We start from the raw sequence: 9,042 nt of genomic DNA on the forward strand, positions 1-9,042 counted from the left end.
CCAGGTCTAGTAGGTTGAGCATCCAAACTGCCTAGGCTCCCACAAAGCCAGTGCGTGCAGTAGGATCAGAAACCCATTGCCATTGTTCTTGAGTTCTCAGTAATCCTCATTGTCCGCTATGTTCAGAGAGTCCGGTTTTATCCCAGGCTTTTCCAGACCCAGGCCAGCTGGCCTTGGTGAGTTCCCAATAGAACATCCCCATTGTCTCAATGTGTGGGTGCACCCCTCGCGGTCCTGAGTTCCATGCTCGTGCTCTCTCTCTTTCTGCTCCTGATTTGGACCTTGAGATTTCAGTCCTGTGCTCCAATTTAGGTCTCTGTCTCTGTCTCCTTTCATCGCTTGCTGAAGGTTAATATTCAGGAGGATGCCTATATGTTTTTCTTTGGGTTCTCCTTATTTAGCTTCTCTAGGATCACTAATTATAAGCTCAATGTCCTTGGTTTATGGCTAGAAACCAAATATGAGTGAGTACATCCCATGTTCCTCTTTTTGGGTCTGGCTTACCTCACTCAGGATAGTGTTTTCTATTTCCATCCATTTGTATGCAAAATTCATGAAGTCCTTGTTTTTTATTGCTGAGTAGTACTCTAATATGTATAAATTCCATACTTTCTTCATCCATTCTTCCATTGAAGGGCATCTAGGTTGTTTCCAGGTTCTGGCTATCACAAACAATGCTGCTATGAACATTGTAGAGCATATACTTTTGTTGTATGATAAGGCCTCTCTTGGGTATATTCCCAAGAGTGGTATTGCTGGGTCCAGGGGTAAGTTGATCCCGAATTTCCTGAGAAACCGCCATACTGCCTTCCAAAGTGGTTGCACAAGTTTGCATTCCCACCAGCAATGGATGAGTGTACCCCTTTCTCCACAACCTCTCCAACAAAGGCTATCATTGGTGTTTATTATTTTAGCCATTCTGACAGGTGTAAGATGGTATCTTAAAGTTGTCTTGATTTGCATTTCCCTGATCGCTAAGGAAGTTGAGCATGACCTTAAGTGTCTTTTGGCCATTTGAAGTTCTTCTGTTGAGAATTCTCTGTTCAGCTCAATGCCCCATTTTATAATTGGGTTGATTAGCCTTTTACGGTCTAGTTTCCTGAGTTCTTTATATATTTTGGAGATCAGACCTTTGTCAGTTGCGGGGTTGGTGAAGATCTTCTCCCAGTTGTTGGGTTGCCTTTGTGTCTTAGTGACAGTGTCCTTTGCTTTACAGAAGCTTCTCAATCTCAGGAGGTCCCATTTATTCAATGAGGTCCTTAATGTCTGTGCTGCTGGGGTTATACGTAAGAAGTGGTCTCCTGTGCCCATGTGTTGTAGAGTACTTCCCACTTTCTCTTCTATCAGGTTTACTGTGTTCATACTGATATTGAGGTCTTTAATCCATTTGGTAAATTTTATTCTTAAAATGGGACGGTGAACATTGCCAAACTCAAGGCTTTTCAAGTAAATCTAAAATGAGCTTATAGCTCATAATGGCTCACTCTTCAATTAATTGATATTAACTGCTAAGAAATTTCAAGAATATTTACTTATTTAAATAAAATCAGGAAAAAATTTTTGGGCATCGTTAATTTACCAGGGACTACACCTTTTACTAAACCTGTCTGTTCCTCTTCTAGCAGTCATTGGCCTTCGATAAGGCAATATTTTTGGTTAGCAATTTGGAAGAATCTCTGGTTTTCTTTCTTTTTTTAAACTTTCTTATTATTTATTTTTGTGTGCATTGGTGTTTTGTGTGAATTTATGTCTTTGTGAAGGTGTCAAATCACCTTGGAATCTCTGGTTTTCTAAAATAATCCATGTAATACCGTGTCAGAGGTTAAAATAGTGTTGAAAAATGTTGTAATCAGTTATCTCCTTTGTTTTAATGATGCCACTAAGTTAATAATTTAGCTTTAATTCTAAATCATGGTGCATTTTACATATTTATCTTCCAAAACCTTTTAAAAGTATTATATGAATATGCTAGAGCATATATTTACATGGAAGTAATTTTGTTGTATACTTTAATTGTAATACATTCTACAGATTATTTGTGCATTGTGAATATCAGTACATAAAGCCTTGTGTGCAGGTACTGTGGGAATATACATTAATCCAGCTTTGGAAATGAGGGCTGACTAGATGACTCCCAGCCTAAGAGGTCCTCAGGAGTCATTGAGAAAGTGGGAAGTAAAAAAAAGGTTCAATGCTTAATATTCAAGTGCCTTAAGAGAGACTTGTTTTGTGTTTCAGAAAAAAGGGCATAGAAACATGGAATTATGCAATTTTAGGTCTAGAAAGCAAATGGGGTGAGTCTTTAATCCAGAAGCCTTTTCTAAAGCATTCTAACTAAGGGGTGTATCTCAGTAGGGAGAATACTGCTTTAGGATACCAGAGGCTAGAGGTTCATTCCGTTTCTCAGAACCCTATAAAAAGGAGCAGTAGAGACCCTAATAGAGTCTAATAAGGACAAGCTAGCGTCTGTTTGAAAGATTTTAGTCACTGGAAAGTAATTCAGCATGCTTGACTCTTATATTGAAATGAAATCAAGCTTCCTATAACATTCAGCTTGCCCCAGTCTGCATTGAGCTCTGGACTTTATTACTTCGGGAAAACCGGAGTAATTTTCTCTTGGTGATGGAATTTAAAATCAGATCTGTTTAATGGAGTTTTCAGTTGCTCTGCTCATTCATTTTCATGCCAGACATTTCACTACTTCGAACATGAAATATATCTGCATGTCTTAAAGTTTTTGTAAGACTACAGTATAAATATTGAGTTTTTATATAACTTTTTATTTATCAGGGGACTATTTGGAGGATTTGGTTTGGGCATCTTTTTAAAATACTGATTGATATTAGTAATGTTGTCATAATTTTGGTGGGCTCTTCAGTGTTAATAGCCTCGTGCAGCAGACTCCTTGGACCATGTACTACCAACCCTTCTCTCAGTGCTGTGATTTCCATTCTGGAGCCCAAAGCTGACTGTCATTCATTTGTTTTTCTTTCCTACTCTAAGATGACTCGCAGCAGCACTCTGATTTAGGAAATCTTTTCCTTTTTTTTTTTAATTGTAATTTTATAGTCGAAACTTGAGGCAGGGTGAGGGAAAAACAGTAGTGATGATAAAATAGGAACTGTGGAGAGAAATATTTTCTACAAGCACATGGTTCTTTTGGAGACATTGAAATCTCTGTGGGACAAATTAGACTTCGCTTTTCTTTTCCATCCTCAGTTGCCCATGCTAAGAATACTGAAATGTAAGGAAAATATATTCTTTTCCAGATTGAAATTAAACACTTGCAAATTGCTTAATAGTGTCAAGTTCCAATGTAGAGACAAACAACACCGGGCAGAACTTGACATAACGTGTCTGTGTATTTAGTTGGCATGGAGGGAAAGAGCATAATTTATTTTTAAAGTGGCTACAATTTCATTTTCTTTGTATTAAACAGAACAAAAATTTAGTGCCTCTGAATCAATTTCTCTGGTTTTATAAATGAAGAAACCGAGACTAGTCAAATGAAAGGATTTTCATTAGGATTGAAAGCTGAGTATCCCTCTGAGTCCTGTCTGCCTAGGAGATACTCTCCTGCCCCGTTGTAAATATATGAAACAGGTAGTTTATGTTACATTATGTGTTTAGTGTTTTACTATTGTGAAACCAGTGATGTGATAGAATGTTCACTGTCTTTCTTTCATTTTTTTTTTCGTATTTTCTAGGGAGCTCAGCTTTGGAGATATTGTCCAATGAAAACTTTCTTGTGGTAAGCATATTAATTATTTTAAAATTTGTTGATTAGAAAGTTGTATTCATTCTGTTCATTGATGAGGAATTTGTCTTTCAACAGCGCAAATTACAAAAACCAGGTTATACAGTAAACCTCTTTGTGGGGAAACTTTATTATTTCTACAGAATAAAGAAATGCTCATCCAATAATTCTCCAATGTGGTCCTCAGAGTTTTTTTTTAAATTTTTTTTCCATATATACGTGTATTGTCTAAAATACATTCTTCGTAGCTTCAAAGCCCTACCTGCATTGGACTTACCAGTGTCCCCAACCCTGTTGTCACCACAGTCTGTTTGTCTTTGCTTGGCTGTGTTTCTGGTAGCTCAAACTGCTGCCATGGCCATAGTCTCTGTTCCTTCTGAAACTGCCACACGGCCATCTTGTTGTTGGACAAGGTACTGGTTCAATAGGTGCAAAAGTTTCTACCTTCATTTTTGTGTCCAAGACTAAAATTGTTATCATTAAAATTTATGTAACTTCTAATCACTTCTAAAGTTGCTTGCAAAATTGTCAAATTCAGTATAGCCACCCCCCAAAAAGATCAGATTTGCCAGCAGTACATGTGACACCAGTCCCCTAAGACAAAATTCTCTTTCCCACTAAACCCTCCTCCACAACCACTAGCATTTTGACATATTTAGCTAGATCAAGTACCGAACCTCTGCTTGCTTTGATGTTTCATTTACAGTTTGCTGCTTCTGAATGACAATCCTCAAAACTGACTAACGCAGGTCTCTTCACTCCACTGCCTCAATCAGTAAGGATTTTAGTTGCTTAAATTTGTCCTACTTCTTACAATAACCACATAGGTGATCTTCTCCAATGTTTAGCTTAATGCAGGACACAAAGCTCTTTCTCACAGTTTAATTTGAACTGTGAACCTGATGTATAAGGAGAATCTTTTTCTTGACACTTCTTCTTTGTGTTGATGGAACTTTCTGTCCCACCTGGCCCTGTAGCTGTTCAATCCCAAATAAACACACAGAGGCTTGTATTAATTATAAAATGTTTGGCTTATTGCTCAGGCTTATTACTAACTAGCATAGCATGAATAATGAAAATCTACATTTAGCACAATTAATAATGACCCAGAGATGACACTGGGGTTCCAGCTGAAGATGAGAATAGCAAAACATCCAAGTCACTAGAAAAGTCTTACCTCTACTCAGGCTGGGCACCTACAGACTAAGCTCTGAGTTTTTGTCTCCTCCAGTCTTACATTCCCCTTTAGTAGTAGGATTTAAGGTATGTGTCTCCCTAGTACTGGAACTAAAGGTGTGAGCCACCATCATCTGGATCTGTTTCTGCTTTGATCTTGTGTAGCACAGGGTGGCTTTAATCTCACCAAAATCAATCTGCCTCTGTTTCCCACATTTTGAGATTAAAGGTGTGTGATACCACTGCCTGGCCCCTAGTGGCTTAGTTTTACTCACTAATATTCAGACAAGCTCTATTTATTAAAACATAAATAAAATATCACTATAAACAAGCTCTCACAATTTAAACCATTAATCCATAATTCTTATTTATATTTAGTCATGTGGCTTCATCCTTTTTTTTTTTAACTAAGTCATTGTCATCTTGCTTCCTCTGCCTCTGGCTTGCAACTGCATCTCTGCCTTTTATCTTCCCAGAATTCTAGTCTGGTTTCCCCTCCTATACTTCCTGCCTGGCTTTGGGCCCATCAACATTTTATTAAAGCAATATGAGTGACAAATATGTACAGTGTATGAGAGCTTATATCCCATAGCACTTTTGGATGGTACAATTTTTGTGGACTCTTTCTTTTTGCAACCAAAGGTTTGTTAAACAGACTCATCAGGTGCCAGTTGCCACCTTAATATAGCTTACCAAAGCAACAATGCAAACAGATGTCAAGACGGGGTTACACAGCAAGGCCGTGTCTCAAAGCAAAGCAAAACAAAATAAAGCACAGAAAAAGTAACTGGAATACTATACATTGAAGGTGAGAAAAAATTGTAATGGAAGAAGCAACTGGACTGAATTTAGAAAGAACTGTAAACTGTTGAGGACCTAAAGATATTGACACGTAAAGAGAGCAGCTGTCATGTGGAAGAGTTCCTTTATGTCCCAAGAAGACTGGGACTGAGGTAGGATGGTTAATGTATTTTCTAGAGGAGCGGATTTTAAAGTACTGGAAAGGCAAAATTTTAGACTTGTCTTCATATATACTTTGATAACACCAAGATTTAAGAGGGCGTTAGTCCAGAAGAGAGAGGCAGTAAGACAGGGATGAATTTTAGAAGTGGTATGAAATAATTTGAGGTTGTGTACCGAATCAAGGATAGCTGGAGTATGATTCTGTTAGTGCTAGAGTACTTCAAGAAGGAAGAAGTGCCTGGAACTTACGAGGAGTAATGAGGACACCAATTTTACCATCAGGGCTGGTGATCAGACAAAAAGAAACAAGATGCTCTGTAGAAACGAGACAATTTCTTTAAACAATCCAGGTTGCCTTTACAATATAACAAATAGAAAATTAGTGCACTGATTGAGAACACCATTTTTCCTTCCACAGTGGTATCATTTCAACAATGGATGGGTGGAAGATAGGAGCTGAATGGATGTAATGCTTATAACACAAGGTCATGTCAATGTGGAAGATGACAAATGAGGCCAACAACTTGTTTTAGTGAACTGCAACTAACGTGAACACATGGTTTGGGATCGTGGTCTAGAGGACAGGGATAGTGTGTGTCTGTGGGCGGTTCTTCTTTACCTCTGCAGAAGGTGAAAAAGACTGACATCACCACTTTTGCACCCACATGAACATGCTCTTACTCACTCTTGCTTAAATGTTCAGCACCTGCTTGAAAAAAAAATATCTTGTTTTGAAGCTTGCAATGAGCCACGGATTAGACACTGTTGAATATTTTAAATTGAAATTAAATTAAATGTCACCTATGATCAGTCCTGCCTGAGTTCTAATGACTCCCAGACTCTGAAAAGAGAGAGCGGATTTTAGCCCAGGATTTCAACCCAGTGGCCCACTAACTGGCAATCTTAGTTAAGTGTCTTTTCTTGTGTTTTCCCTTTGTTTTAAGCAAACAATAGGTGGCTGTGCGGCAAGCCTGTCTTTTGTACTTAATTTCTCTGTTGGCTTGATTAAAGCAACAGTTTTTCACTCTGAGATTCCTCTCACCGGGAGGTATTTCACAGCTCTGCTTTTTATCCTTTCTCCTGCTTATCCAGACAATAAAATCATAATCCTATCTTTTACAGCATCGCGGACTGATAACAGCGTGAGCTCACTCAGAGGATTCTTGCTCTCATTAAGCTTTTAATTTCTTTATTGACTTTAATTAAATTTGAGAGGCATTTTCAATAACAAGAAAGAAACAAGTTTGTATGCTGGATTAATAGCAGTGTATTAGCCAGACTGTAGGTGTTATTTGGGGGAAAGAATAAGCTTTTCTCCTATCCTAGGTTAACAAATATGAAATTCCCTGACCCAGGGTTGCTCCCTGTGGTGAACAGTCTACAGAAACCACCATTTGAGTTGAGGCCTTCCAATCGCAAGTTCTGTAAAGACAGTGATTCAAAGGTGAAGCTATTTTTCCAAAAAAAAAAAAAATGTTTAATGTATTGTTATTTTGGGTGATGGGAGTTGGTACTCTCTTTCTATCTTGTGTGTAAGAAGCCAGGCTCTCCCTCTCTCTCTCTCTCTCTCTCTCTCTCTCTCTCTCTCTCTCTCTCTCTCTCTCTCTCCCTCTCTCTCTTTCTCTCTCTCTCTCTCTCTCTCTCTCTCTCTCTCTCTCTCTCTCTCTCTCTCTCTCTCTTCTTGCCACTGTATTGATTAAATTACCCCTTTCTACTGCTTAAGCAAGTTTTAGGCCGATTTTCCTATCTCCATCTCTCAACTTTCTTCTGTAAAAGCTCTGGAATTACAAACACAATACACTATATACAACTTTTTCTTTTCATGTGGGTTTTGTGGATCTATGTCACCTGGTCTGAGTTGTTCTGCAAGCCTGCACTTTGAACTCTCTCCCTGTACCAAGCAAAAAAAAAAAAAAAAACAACAAAAAAACCCACCCCAGTATTTCCCTTATTGTAAATTACACAGCAAAATACCCGTGTGTTTAAAGTTCAAGCAAGATATTTATTGCTTCAACGAACTAGAATTTGTTGAGCACATCTATAAGCTGTACGTACTTCCATGAAGTAAATGTTGATGGTGTCACATAGGTGAGGCATGCCTGTACCCAAGAAGCCCAATCTATAATACCATAAATATACAATCAAAATACATGTGGGCTTAGTAAATACTGCATTTTTCATATATCTACATGAAGCATGTACGCAATTAAACTGCTTTAGATGGTAAAATGCCAGAAGAGTTGAAGCATAGAGATTATGGAAGAAGTTATCAGAGGTTTCTTTAAATGATGGACACAAAAATAATCATTTCAACTTAGTCCTTGTTTTGTAAATTTTTACTAAATTAAATATTGATTTTATTTATTTATTTTTTTTTGAGTGAAAGCTCATGATTTTATTGTCTTCATAACAAGGTCAGCTTAGAACTGGATCACTTGGCCCTTTCTCTTCTTATCACCACCCAGTTCAAAATGCTTGCATCTCTTAATAGCCAGCATCCTCTTAGATCTGCAGTTGAACTCCACTCATTCCAGTCCCAGCACAATCTTCTTTGTAGTTTTTGCCTTTTTGCGGAAAATAGGCTTAGTCTGCCCACCATAGCCACCCTGTTTCCTGTCATAACGTCGCTTTCCCTGGGCATACAAAGAATCTTTGCCCTTCTTGTACTGGGTCACTTTGTGGGGTTGGTGTTTGCCACATTTCTTGCAGAATGTACGGCGGGTCTTAGGAACATTCACCATGTTGGCGGGTGCGATATCGGCACAGAAAGCTTAAATATTGATTTTAAATAGCTGATAGACATTTGGAATTAAAGATGATGAAAAGAAAGCAACGTTTACTTCAAATAATAAATATTTCCTTTATAAATATCACATGTGTTTAATACTCAAAGTATTTGAAATAATTAGAGATAGTAAATAAATGATGTATAATATTTGAAATTTGACTCCTCAGGGGGTTGCATGCTACATGTAAAGCTGTATTATCTACCTTCAACCCAGAAACCCTCATCTCACATGGCCTGTCTGTGCTTGGAAAAAAAGCTAGCTCCAAACAAAATATAATATATAATATATATTTTATATATATAAAAGAAATAACGTACAAGTTTCAAATGCCTAGTGAAGTATTAAAGTCATGTGCTC

The 9,042-nt window shown here is 37.8% G+C and overlaps 1 pseudogene; it reads right to left on the reverse strand.

Annotated features, from left to right (window-relative positions):
• Positions 1-8,275: 8,275 nt before the first annotated feature.
• Positions 8,276-8,651, reverse strand: LOC142859490 (large ribosomal subunit protein eL42-like; annotated as a pseudogene).
• Between the last annotated feature and the right edge of the window lie 391 nt (positions 8,652-9,042).

This window comes from Microtus pennsylvanicus, chromosome 11 (assembly GCF_037038515.1).
Source record: "Microtus pennsylvanicus isolate mMicPen1 chromosome 11, mMicPen1.hap1, whole genome shotgun sequence".
Classification (NCBI taxonomy): domain Eukaryota; kingdom Metazoa; phylum Chordata; class Mammalia; order Rodentia; family Cricetidae; genus Microtus; species Microtus pennsylvanicus.